We start from the raw sequence: 12,713 nt of genomic DNA on the forward strand, positions 1-12,713 counted from the left end.
GGAGAAGTTAAGGGTGTGGCTATGACCAAAATATATTGCATGAGAATTTCAAAGAATAAATAGAAATATTGTATTTTAAAAGCAACAAAATACTTTGTATAGCAATTTAAAACAAAAAGAAATTGACAGGAGAAATTTGGGGTCCTAAAGAAGGCTGCCTTTTGGGATGGTCATCGATGCTAGCAGTGATGTGTCAGTAGATTGCAGTCAAGTCTCCAGAAAAAGCTGCAACTGGGTCTGTGCTTCTTGAACCCTGACCTTTCTGCTTTGTTGGTCTTGTTACTGGTATTGAATTTTGTTTTCAAGACAAGGTCTTGCTATATAGCCCTGGCTGTTTTCAAACTTGCAGTGAGCCTCCTACTGGTCCCTCCTGAGAGCTGGGATACATACACCACTACACCAAGTGTTTTTGAATTTTTCAAGTTAATATTAAACTAGAAAGTATCATATGCTATTTTTTCCTTGCTCACAGCTAGCTCTGAGCATGATCTCCTTATTCCTGTTGGTTAGGCATTCAGTTAGAGTCAAACCAATGGGATTGGGGGTGGGGCATATTACTCTGATTCCATCGGAAGGCTGTTGTTCAACCTCAAGCAGTAAACTGTGCTGTGAGTGAGTGCAGTCTCCCAATATCAGAAGTTAGTGGGGGCTTTGCCCAGAGAGAGGAATTAGAAGTCAGCCCATAAAAATAAATGAACCTGTTTCCATAGTGACGGGTTTTTTTTTCCTTCCATAGTTTTTATCCTGTGTTCCCCATAGACCCCTTAGGCAGAATAACAATAAACTTGAAGGAAACGTTTTATTATCTTAATGGAGTCTTAATTTAGAGCCAAAAGCCTTTAAATTATCTGCTCAAGGATGCCAGTGGCCATAACTTTTGGTATCGAATACCTACACAGAGTTCCATAAGGATTAGCCTTTCCTAAAGTCCACCCAGCAGAGACAGAGGTGGGGAAGACCCCATGGGTTGATGGGTCACACCTGCCATGCTTAACATTCACTGGTGAAGGGAATGAGGATGTGTTTTTATCTGGCAAATGAAATTTTCCACTGGTAGAGCATGTGTGTAGTGAATGCTACAGGGCTTCCTTGTGATGCCCCTAAATTGTGTTCCACAGTCACAGGAAGGAATCTTTAACTAGCACAAAGTAGAGTCTCTGCTCTTTAGCCACCATCCAGCCCTAGGAACCCTTGCCTTCGTTTTTGCTGACACTGACTGCAGCCACACTGAAGAGGTTCCCAGCAGCCTGAAAACTGCTTTCAGAGGGTAACTGTGACACAGAAGACCTGGAAGAAGAAATTCCAAAATCCCAAAGCAGGTCCTCGGATGCAGGGGAGGAGCTAGGTTCTCACTAGGAGGCAGGGGTGATGCAGACACTCTCTGTGTACATAAGAAACCTAGGGGTCTTTGTGCAATAGAGTCAGGGGCACAGGAAACCGGAAGGGAAATACCTGGGTAATTACTATCTGAAGAGCCATCTCAAGAGAATTCCTAACTCTTTTCTCTAATTTCTTCTAAGTGTGCTGATACCCCAATTTTCTTGGAAGAATTAGAAATAGCCTATGTCTATTTTCCCAAGATAACTACTGTTGCTACCCCTTCCAATCCCTTAAAGTACTAACGAGTGCTCAGGAGAGCCTGCTCATGGCCCACACATTTAAGCTTCCACTCTAGGTACATTCTGTATGTCTTTCCATAGCACATTTGTGACTTTTTCCCACCAACTCACCTGACTTTCCTTGATGTAAATGCCACCAATCTCAGGTTGTCTTGTTGCTGTTTTAGCATTTTTGTGTTGGTTTTTGAGGGTAATGAAAAATGAGACCGTGGAGACATTTGTCAAGATACAAAGTGGAGAGCGAAGGGCTTTCCTTTTTCTTGTACAAAAAGCCTAAGGTCTATGATGACCCATCAAGTCATAATATCATTTACAGACATTTGGTAAAAGCTGTCATCACTAGTGAGAGAATATTGTGATAGTAAGGAGAACATTTGTTTAGACTTAATAGTATACGACAGTAGGGTAGGTAAGGGAAGAAATAGGAACTTCAGAATTGCTGATTTCTCTTACATTTCAGTTTTTCTTGACTGCGAGGTATTTCGTGTTTGTTAAAGAGTCTGTAGACGGAGATCAGAATTCAAGACAAAGCCCATTGGAGTTCTGAACAGGCACCAATAGTACGGTGTATCAACATATGTACATATTTTAGATTTTCAAGTTCTATATGACAAAACTAAGCTATCATATGGAATATCTCTATGGGCTGCCATTCTAATTCCCCGACCTTTTGCTTTTTTTTTTTTTTTTTTTTTTTGAATCTGGAACTATCACTTCTGTTGTTATTGTAGGGTCCAGATTGGATTCTTCTGAAGGTTCTTTATTCCTATTTAAAGAATCCTCTAACCTCTGTGGCATGGCCTGTCATCTAGCATTTAATTCTTTAGTCTTTTCATTCTCCAAGTCTGTTTTATTCTGATCTCTCTTAGAGAGGATACATAAAATTGTAATCATCACTGAACATATTATTCTTACACTGATAGTCAAAACAAAACTAAATGGGATCCCTATGCATTCTGTCGTCGCCTTTTCCCTTTTAACATCGATGACTATTTATACCCAGTTTCCCTTTTCTTTTATTATTTTCAAACTCAGCACCTCAAGCCCAGAAGCTCTGGGAAAGGGTTTCTTTTGCTCTTCTGTGTGACTGCAGAGTCCTCAGACCAGCATGTGTCTTTAGCAACCCCACCCCCCACCTCACCTCCAGCTCGGTCCAGCAGGTCCAGCAGGCTGCTCTTGCCAGTGTGGGGGCTGGAGCCACTGCTGCTTGCCCTTCAGTGAGAGTCTATCTATCTTAGCTCTGAGAAGGTTTTGTCTCTGGGGTTGTGCTTTGAGGCTCCGCTACTCATGGGCCTCTGCTCACCCCCTTGGCCACATGGCACAGCACGTGTGTGTGTGTGTGTGTGTGTGTGTGTGTGTGTGTGTGTAGCCTGTCTCCCTCACTTGGCCCCTCCTTGGTTAATGACTCCTTTGCTAAGAAACCATCTTCCACCTGGGAGTTTTTTCTCAGGTTCTAAGCTTGGGTTCTAAGAACAGATTCTCTGGGTGTCATGAGTATGCATGGACTTTGCCATCTGTAACCGTGGGGATTTTCAACTGCTCTCTTTGTTCCCAAAAACAGTGGCTCTGAGACTTCTCATATATGAATAAATGCTTAGGCAAAAGGTTTTGGATCTGTCCCTGACTAGCTTATAACTTAATCATCCCATTATTTTAATCTAAGTTCTGCCACATGACTGGTTACCTGATCCTCAGTTTCATGCAAACGTCTTCTTCCAGTGTTTAGGTCAAAACTCTTCTTCTTATGTCAGTTTCTCTCCCAGAATCCCCCTCTCTGCCCAGGAACTTCCACCTCTCTACTTCCTGCCTACACTAAGAGGCCAACAGCATTTTTATTGACAGTTGAAGCGTCCATACATTGAGCAAGATATTCCCTCTCTAGGAAAAGATTGGGGCAAGAAGTCGTGGCCTCTTTGAACACTAAGAATCAACCCTTTGAGGTGTATATTTTAAAATGGAACACTGCTGGTACAATCACAGTGATTCATTCTGATGTCGCAATGCTGTGCTGTGACATCACAGTGCTCTACTGTGCAGCTATCCTGCTCCGTTATGACATCACAGAACCCGGTTTTTAAACGGCACGTGTCACTATGCCATCTCTTTGGAGCCATGCTGTTCACAAAGCATTACTGTCTCAGAACGGAGAGTCGTGATGTCACAACAAAGCTGTAAGGCCACCAGGTACCACTTCGATCACTCGATTGAACATCACCGTGCGAACTGGAATACTGATGGAGCAGTGGAGCAGAGCGATGCCTCGGCAGAACATCCTGATGTCCCAGTGGAACTGTGACGTCATAGTGCACCATTGCGTGGGCACCGGCAGCTGTGATGTCACCAGGCAGCATTGCTTGGCACAACAGAAAAGTTGCAATGCCGTGATGGAGTAGCGATGTCATCTGCATCACTGCGAAGGTAGAGCGTTAGGACATCAGTGTGGAGCTACAGTGTCACAACAGGACATTGTCTTGGCACAATGGAGCATTCTAGAAGCTCAGTGGAGAGTTGAGATGTCACAAGGCAGCACTGTGTTAGCACAGAAGAGTACTGTGATGTCCGGGGGGCCTGTGATGACCCAACACACACCGTGGCCGCACAGTGGAGCATGTCTTGTCTCTCATGTATTCACACGTGGGCAAACGTGTCTGCATTCTTGTTTCCTGAGGGACAGGGTCATGCTAGGCTCTCTGATTATGTGGGAGTGCACTGTAGCCCCTGGCAAGCCTTCTCTCACAGTGTGGCCCATGTGACTTAAGTGTCAAATGATGTCAGTTGTGTAGTATTTATACAACCACCTCAAGTGGTAGAGGAGAAATTTGAAGAAATTGTGTGAATAGATTTATTATTTTACTTGGGCTTGAAAACATTCTTCCCAAGGATATGATGGTCTTGCCTGAGTCTTCTGTCCTGAAGATCCAGAGCCTACAGTTGAGAACACTGGAGGTGGGGTCAGATGTTGGGTCTATAAATTCTAATCATTTCCTGCTGTCTGCAAAACGAACTGGATCTCCACTCACTGCAAACCCTTTTAACACGAAGGAAGTGTTTATTCTGACCACAGAACATCAATGTGCGGGCAAAGTGAAATCAGAAACATCCTTCAAATATCCAGAAACCTTCAAATATCTGGAAACGATCACATCCTTATACAAAGGAGGTAGTGGGGGAAACCCAGGATTTGGAATGCAAAGAAGAATTTCAAATTAGGTTTCACTAGCCCTCACTCTTATAAGGCAATTAATTTAGCCTGTTCAATTTTTTTTAAGCGCAAGTTTCCTCATCGATTACTGAAATGTTACATTAAAAGCTGTTTGCAACTGAAGTTTGGATGATGATGGTGGCGATAGTCTCCTTATTAGCAATCGGAAGAGGGAACGTAGGAGAGCACGTCAGTCCTGTCACACAGTGCAAAGACTGGCAAGAGAGAAGTGTTCGTTACATCTCAAGTCCTATAGCTCTGAACTCGGGCTGTGCTTTAAGCATGGCTGCACATAGATTCACCAGAGGAGTTAAAAACACGAAGAGAAGCACCACCAAGACCTGGATGGACGAGAACCGCTGAAGGGCTAGGCTGCAGACCCAATGGCCCTGACTACCCTGACTGAGAACTCACTTCGTTTGTGTAATCTAAAGGAAGTTATTGGCGAGGCATACACTGATCTTCCTAACTCAAGGGGCACGGCGGAGAGCCTGCTACTACCTGGTACCTCATAATGATGGGAAGATGCAAGACCTAGAAGTAGGCCTACCGGATTATGGAGGAGCTAGCCTGTCTCCCTGTGGCCTCTGTAAGGGAAAATGCTGCCCTACCACGAGATCCAGAGTTCTTTAAATCAATGGTGTACTCAGCTCTGCAGGGGAGGACCTGTGATTTGATGTGTGAGACCTTGGGATCCAGGGCTCCTGTGCCTTGTCTTGTCTGGATGACTGCGGTGAAGTCCCCGTTTCCTGCATCTGGTTTTAACCTTCTGCAAACTGTTTTCTGCGGTCTGGCAGCTGCTCGAACTCTTTTTTTTTTTTTTTAATAACAGTAACAAGTTACTGCAAAAATGGCAAAGCCCATTTAGCACCATCTCTCAGATCAGTTTTCTGTGGGCATCGGGTAGGTGGACTCTTCCCTCACTCAGCATCTCACCAGGCTGAGATCTTGGTGTCAGCTGGCTGAGTTCTCACCAGGAACTTGGCGTCTGTTCCAGGCTCATCCCGGTTATTAGCAACCCCTTCCCTTTACAGGGCTCAAATTCCTGTTTCCTGACTGGCTGTCAGGGGACATGCTCAGTCTCTCACATTCACCCTCCCAGGCCCACTCACAGACTCTTCCTCACACACACCTTAGCTTACAGTCTCTCTCTCTCTTCCTACCCACCTACCGCCTCTCTCCACCCTCTCCCTACCTCCTTCCCAGGAAGGGCACAAGCTCTTTTAAGGGCTGGCCTGGTTCTCACTAAAGACAATCTCCCCTGCTTAAAGTCATCCACTTGGAACTTTTATTACCGACACAATAGTTCGCTCAAAGAAATAAATTAGTTTTAAGACAGAGAGAGAGAGAGACAGAGACAGAGAGACAGAGAGACAGAGACAGAGAGACAGAGACAGAGAGAGACAGAGAGAGACAGAGAGAGACAGAGAGACAGAGACAGAGAGACAGAGACAGAGAGACAGAGACAGAGAGAGAGACAGAGAGAGAGACAGAGAGAGAGACAGAGAGAGAGAGTCTACATTCATTCAGCTGTCTGGGGTTCTACCTTAAACTTTTGCCTACAGAGTCAAAGCTTCAAGATTTTCAGAGGGCACTCATTCTTCCTACTGAATGAAACCCATGTTTCTTGGCATTTAAGACTCCACAGTCTACCCATCTGTGCAGACTTAGCTGCACTCGCTCTGTGCCCCACACTGTATTCAGGCATTACGGCTGTAGCACGCTATTCATCCGTCTGCACCTTTGTACACTGCAGAGGTTCTTCCTTCTGCTCTTTAGCTAATTCCTGTGCACGAACCTGAGAAGACTCTTTGAGAGACAGACAGGGTAGGTTTGTTTCTCCTCTAGGTATGCTTCTCTGGATTCACAACATTTATTGAACACCTACTATGTTCCAGGCACCAGAATAGTCTCCCGCCATCTTTCTATCTGCCTTGCTCTCTCCTCTCTTAATCTGCCTCCTTCTATCCTCCCTCACCCTTCCTCTCTTCCTCTCTCTCTGTCCTTCTCTGAGCTCTTCTTCCACTGGGGAGGCAGGAAACCACAAACTGAGCACTGTCAGATAACAGTGGGAAGATCTGTCAGATTATCTCAGGGTCATGATAAAGGGGTAAACAGTGTGGGTGACACCAGTGTCACTCTGTATGCCTTCAACCTGTAATACGTTCTGGGATAGGCAGCTGAACAGAGACATGAGGGAGGGGTGGGAGGAAACGCTACAGAAAAGGTCATGACTGTCTCTGTTCCCTTTGTCCCCATTATGGCCAGATAGATGGATGAATGAACAGTCACAACAAAGCTCGACAGGCAAAACCACCGGGAAGTACAAAGGCCCTGTGCTAGGGACTCCCTCTGTGCTCAGTTAATATCCGCCTCGCCTTAAAGAAGCCTTTGGAATTTTTTTCTAGGAAGAATGCTAGTCTTGGAAATTGAGGAGGAAGAAAAATGTCAGTATCAGTTGAGTTCCTGGGTAGGTTCACCACCAAACAAAGCAGGGTACCAAGTACCAGAAAAACAGGCTGGTTTCACATCAGGGTGCTAAGACTTGGGTAGCCCCTAAGCCCTAAGCAAGGACTTCGAGGCATAACCATAGGGCTAACCTTCACACACCAATGAGTAGAGTCTTAGGGACATGGGCAACCTTGACACATCCCAGCTCCAGCTGCTAATTGGGTTGTCATTCTCAAGACATATTTTACACTTGGAGTCTGTATCGCCACTTTCTTATTTCTTTGGAAATCATGCTTTACCGTCCTGTCTTCTGACTTTTTGGGGGTTGGGAGCAAACTTATGTCTTCTCTGCATGGTCAAGGAACCAAAATGGGTAGAGCACATCCAGAAAGAAGTAGAACTAGTCAGGGCTGGTCTTTTGACAGGGCTTTTCTACTTATGAAGAAGAGGAGGGAGCTTGTCAAGGTCACTTGAAAAAGCATGTTTGGTTTGGCAGCCTTTGGAGGGTGAGCACCGCAAAGCTCTCTCACTCAACTCCACAGAACAACAAACACACTTGTTTGTCTTCTCTGACTTTTGCCTCCTTTCTGGGCCTGCTCTGATGTCAGTGCTGTTTTTCCTGCTTTGCTTACATAACCTTGTCTGTCTACTTTGAGATTCTACTGCCTCAAAACTTTGGTTTGCTGGGCATCTAAGAACAGTGCAACATGGTGGATTTTCAGCCTCGGTTCAAACCACTAACTCATGCGCTCTGTCTGCATGACTTAATTCGCATTTAGGAGACAGGAAAAAGCTCTCCCAGCTCATCTTTTTTTGAATACCCATAAACTAAAGGATTAGTGTGGCTCAGTTGTCCACCATTAGCTTAATGACCTAAAGCCAGGAGGAGAGGAGACAAGAAAAGGGATTATAGGTTGACAATGTAGCTTTTCAAGTGCCGGGGGCTAAAGGTGGAAAAGGTCTCCTACAAATGATGCAGAGAATGAAGTAACTGACATCTCTCATTTGGGGAACAAGATGTGTCATTGAAGGGGATTTGAGAGTCACCTGAGAAGCTTAAATACCAGCCAGCATTAAGCACCAAGAGTCAAGAGTAGCTTGTCAGGGGAAAATGGAACCCATCAAAGACAGGATTGAAGTAGGAGAAGGCAGTGGACAACAGAGGTGAGTGTCATAAGGAAAACCTGTGATGGAGGCAGACCTATTTCCCCACAGATGTCAGAACCCGTCATTTCTACTTTCTTGGGTGATAGACAAAGTTGGGGCCAGTTCTCAGGGCCCCAGGCTTACTGAAAGTATGTCAGACAGGACTAAGACAGAACTCGAGGGAAGCCTCAAGCTTAGAGAGGACAGTGTGCTCTGGTGATGTGACCCTTACTCACCGAAGGCTCTTAGGATCCTGGCAGCACCAGAGATGGTGGTGCTTTCCCTCCCCTAGGACTTTTCGTTTTCTGTTTTGTTTGCTCCTTTTCCTTCTTCCTTTCTTTCTTCCTTCCTTTCTTCCTTTCTTTCTTTCTTTCTTTCTTGTTTGTTTGTTTTTTCAGTTGGTTGGTTGGTTGTTTTTTTTTTTTTGTTTTTGTTTTTTTTTTGTTTGTTTTGTTTTGTTTTGTTTTTGAGACAGGGTTTCTCTGTAATCCTGGCTGTCCTTGAACTCACTTTGTAGACCAAGCTGGCCTTGAACTCAGAGATCGGCCTACCTCTGCCTCCCAAGTGCTGGGATTAACGGTGCACACTACCTTCACCTGTCACACTTTTCATTTTCTGAACTCCAACCTCTTTCCCACCTTACCTGTTTGCTCTTACTATGTTTTACTTATCTAAGAGCCATTGAGTCTATAACCCATGAGCGCAGAGATCTTTTTCTGTTTTGGTTTTGTTCAGTGTTAAATTTGCAACATCAAAAAGGTACCTTGCTCCATGGCTACTTACCAAATGTCGGTCAGTGTAGTACCCTGTCAACTTGACACAAGCTAGAGTCTCTGGAGAGGAAGGAGCCACAACGGAGAAAAATGTCTCCGTAAGATTCAGTTGTTGGCAAGCCTGTTGGGCATTGTCTTAATCAGTGATTGATAGCAGAGAGCTTAACCCATGGTGGGTGGTGCCATCCCCTGACCTGGTAGGCTGAGCAAACCTTGAAGAACAAGCCAGTAAGCAGCGCCCTCCATGGCCTCTGCATCAGCTCCTGCCTGGGTTCCTGTCCTGACTTCCTTCAGTGACGGACAGTGATGTGGAAGTGTAAGCAAGATTAAACCCTTTCCTCACCAGCTTCCTTTTGATCATGGTGTATCATGCCAGCAATGGTGACCCTAACTAAAGCCCTAAGTAAACCAATTCTGTCCTTTGTATAAGTTACTCGCACAGGAAAGGAGAGAGGTCCCATTCCTGAATCCTACCCTGAGCCTTCTCTGAACTCAGTCTTGAGCATCAGTTTGCTTCTGGATTCCAGGTCTGTCCTCTTTTATCTTGAGTAAATATATTGTATCTTCAACATGTTTGCCAGTATGTTAGTCAGGGGAGGCTGCACTGTGCCCCAATAGCCTGTGATCCCCTAAAACCTAAATAGCTCAACTTGGCAGGGAACACAGCCATTTAGAAACCTAGGCTAGCAACGTTGCCACCCTCTGACATCATCGGCTCAGCATGGTGTGTCGAAGTTGGATGCTGTAAGAGAAAAATGCAGTGGTAACCATAGGAATCAGCCTCTTTACCAAGGTCGTTAAGCCATCAAGGGAGGCTGAGAGAAAGGACAAGCCAGTGTAGAGCTGGCCTGCCTGCCTCACTCCCAGCCAGTGACCAGCACTGTTGAGCCTGTATCAGTACACGCGGCAGAGAGCTCCTGGCCAGTGTGACAGTGACACTTTAGGCAGGTTGGATTTAGCAAAGCTTGAAATAGAGTTAGAACTGGATAAGATGACTACTAGACTCTCACTGTGCATATGAGCAACACTTAAAGTGTTGTTTTGTCTTTTAGTAAATTACAGGGAAGAAACGGCAGTAGACTGGAAGTGGTCGCTGCCCCACTCCAGTGATTCATTCAGGACTCTGGCCTGCTGTGAAGTCTGTATCCTGGCCACTACCATGTCTGTCCCCCCTCTTTAAACGTGAAGCTGCTCGCCTTGGCCTGACCCCTCAGGCACCAGTAAACAGGAGAAAAGGCTCACTGCCAGAAGACAATGGGTTGTGTCTTTTCCTCTCAGTATGAAGGGAATTTCATTGTATCGGCTCAGCCACTGACCACAAACAAACTTGGCAGGAGGCTTTGGCCACAGTGTCAGGCCCAGTTTTCATAAATCCCCCTGATCCACCCGGAAGGGTTTGGGTGAACAGCCAAGCAATCGTGCCTCTTCTACTCCTCCCGAATGTGTGAGATCTCCATTTCTGGATGGGCCAGCCGATGTACCGACTCAGGCAGATACATGCCAGTGACAGGAGGCATAGCATGTGAAGCACCGTCAGCACACTACCTTCCGCTGTTAAAATATATGCTCTCTGTAAAATAACTTCATAAAGTATGAAAAATGCATACAGCCTGCAACTCGGCAAGCCCTGACAAATGCATTCATCATCACCTACTCCGTGTGAGGCAGAGCGGGGGACGCTAGGGACCAGAAGGCAGGGTTTCTGTCCCCACAGAGAAGTGCTCGGAGATAATCACTGCTGAACAGTTAAATGTTAAACCGAAATCTTCCCAGTCACTTTATTTGCACACCCCTCACTTCCACCCACATATTGAACTTGGAGGACGGGAAGCAAACGAGCACAGCTTGCAGCTGCTCTGGGCGTAGCTTGTTTCCAAATCACAGTCCTTCTCAGCGCATGCGTCAGAACTTCCAGGTCAGGACACGTGCACTGGACACACAGTCAGTATGCAGACCGTGCAGAATACAAACAGCAAATACTCAGCGGTGTGTACGGTGGTGATTTCCCTCAAACCGTCGCAAATTCGATCCCATTTGGAGTGTGGGCAGCACATCCCGGAAGTACCCCAGGAAGAGGAGTCCTACAGGTTTACGTACCAAACTGAATTCTCGGTGAGAAAACTGGCCTTAACCAGTTTCTAAATTTCAGCCAAAACAAACAGGTTTCCTAGGCCAAAGCTCAAAGCTGTCAGTCAAAGAGCAGAGGGCGTTTCCTGCCGAAAGGTCGGTAAAACGTCTCTTCCTTCCTGTGAGTTCTGTTAGCACGCTTCCTGCTGCACCTGCAGTGATGGGTGGTGGGCTCCAAAATTCCTGTTTTCAGAGCAGGTCAAGTAGAGTCCAGGGAGAGAGCAGAAATAATGACTGGCCAAGGTGGCTTGCTTACCCCTTGCCTATCTCTTCTTCCTCCTGTTTATTTATAGCAGCCATATGGAAGAATGCACTCCGAAATCAGAAAGAGATGATATATGATGTGCTAAGAGAAACATAGCCTCTTGGCTGCATTTTAACTCTCTCTTGAGAGTTTAGGTCAAGAAAAGCCATTGAAATCACTCGGTGAGGAGCAAGTCCTTAGGCTCAGAGGAACCTCTTAGCTCCCTTTCACTGAAGAAAGCACCTAAATGCCAGGTTTTTAAATCAACAACGGTGGCCCATTCTTTGAGTTTCACAGGTGAGTTGGAAAAAACAAAAAAAAACAAAAAAAAAAAAACAATTTTCCCCCCAAAGCTCAATTACTGTTTCCCACCAAGAGAACAGTTCTCTTCATCTTTAACAGACATTTCCATGATTCAGAAGTCATCTTCAAGATGTCATTATTTTGCAGGGACGTTGAAGGAAAGTTTACTGTCCACCCTGGATGCAGCAGATTGGAGACCTCGGAATAGTCTCTGTGGGGTCCTGCATTTTCCTGGTGCTGTACAAACTGTCTTTGTGCCTCCTCCTGAGGAAGGCGCCCTTCCCAGCATGGGATGAGAACACGCTCACTTGCCCGCAGCCGAGGCAAACTGCGAAATGCTTGGAGATGCTCAGTCTCTCCTGCTGCCGTTTGTCAAGAACTCAGCCGTCCACATTCTGAGGGCTGCAGTGAACTCCCAGGCACAGCAACTGGTCTGCGTGTGGCCAATACATCTTCCCATCAGCCCTAGCTGCACACAGGACAACCACCCAAGAGGGGGGCCAGCTTTGCTCTGATTCAGAGGGCACAGCTATCCTGGCACCTCAAGGCCGATTAATTACATGATTTGCATCTGGCAAATTTATGCTAAATTGTAAGCAGCAGGCAGCAACTGATGCTGTAAGCATAAGCATTTTTAGAGAGGGGCTGGCTCGTGAAACAGTGTAATTAAATAAGCTAGAGAGGGAAAATATTTTCCCTCTTCTCATTGCTCTGGTCCCCATTTCCTACCAAGATAAGAAAAAGCCTTTTCTCCGAGATTGACCCTAAGCACTGAGCGTAAGTGGATTCCAGGGCTGCTTCTCGATGTGAGGTGACACGCAAAGATGACCTCTGGGTATCAAATCCAG

At 45.8% G+C, this 12,713-nt stretch overlaps 1 protein-coding gene and 1 long non-coding RNA gene across 4 annotated transcripts in view; both read left to right on the forward strand.

Moving 5' to 3' along the window:
• Rasgef1b (RasGEF domain family, member 1B) overlaps positions 1-12,713 on the forward strand; it is a 519,819-nt gene that overhangs the window by 342,944 nt on the left and 164,162 nt on the right. The window lies entirely within an intron of this gene.
• LOC134481714 (uncharacterized) lies at positions 5,672-12,153 on the forward strand. Of its 2 annotated transcripts, XR_010057461.1 has the most exons (3): positions 5,672-8,436; positions 10,244-11,303; positions 12,013-12,153. It is a non-coding gene; the product is annotated as an uncharacterized LOC134481714 (long non-coding RNA). The 2 variants fall into 2 exon arrangements; XR_010057460.1 differs by lacking the exon at positions 5,672-8,436 and having other exon boundaries at positions 8,859-11,303.

Source organism: Rattus norvegicus, chromosome 14, assembly GCF_036323735.1.
Source record: "Rattus norvegicus strain BN/NHsdMcwi chromosome 14, GRCr8, whole genome shotgun sequence".
NCBI classification, from domain to species: Eukaryota; Metazoa; Chordata; class Mammalia; order Rodentia; family Muridae; genus Rattus; species Rattus norvegicus.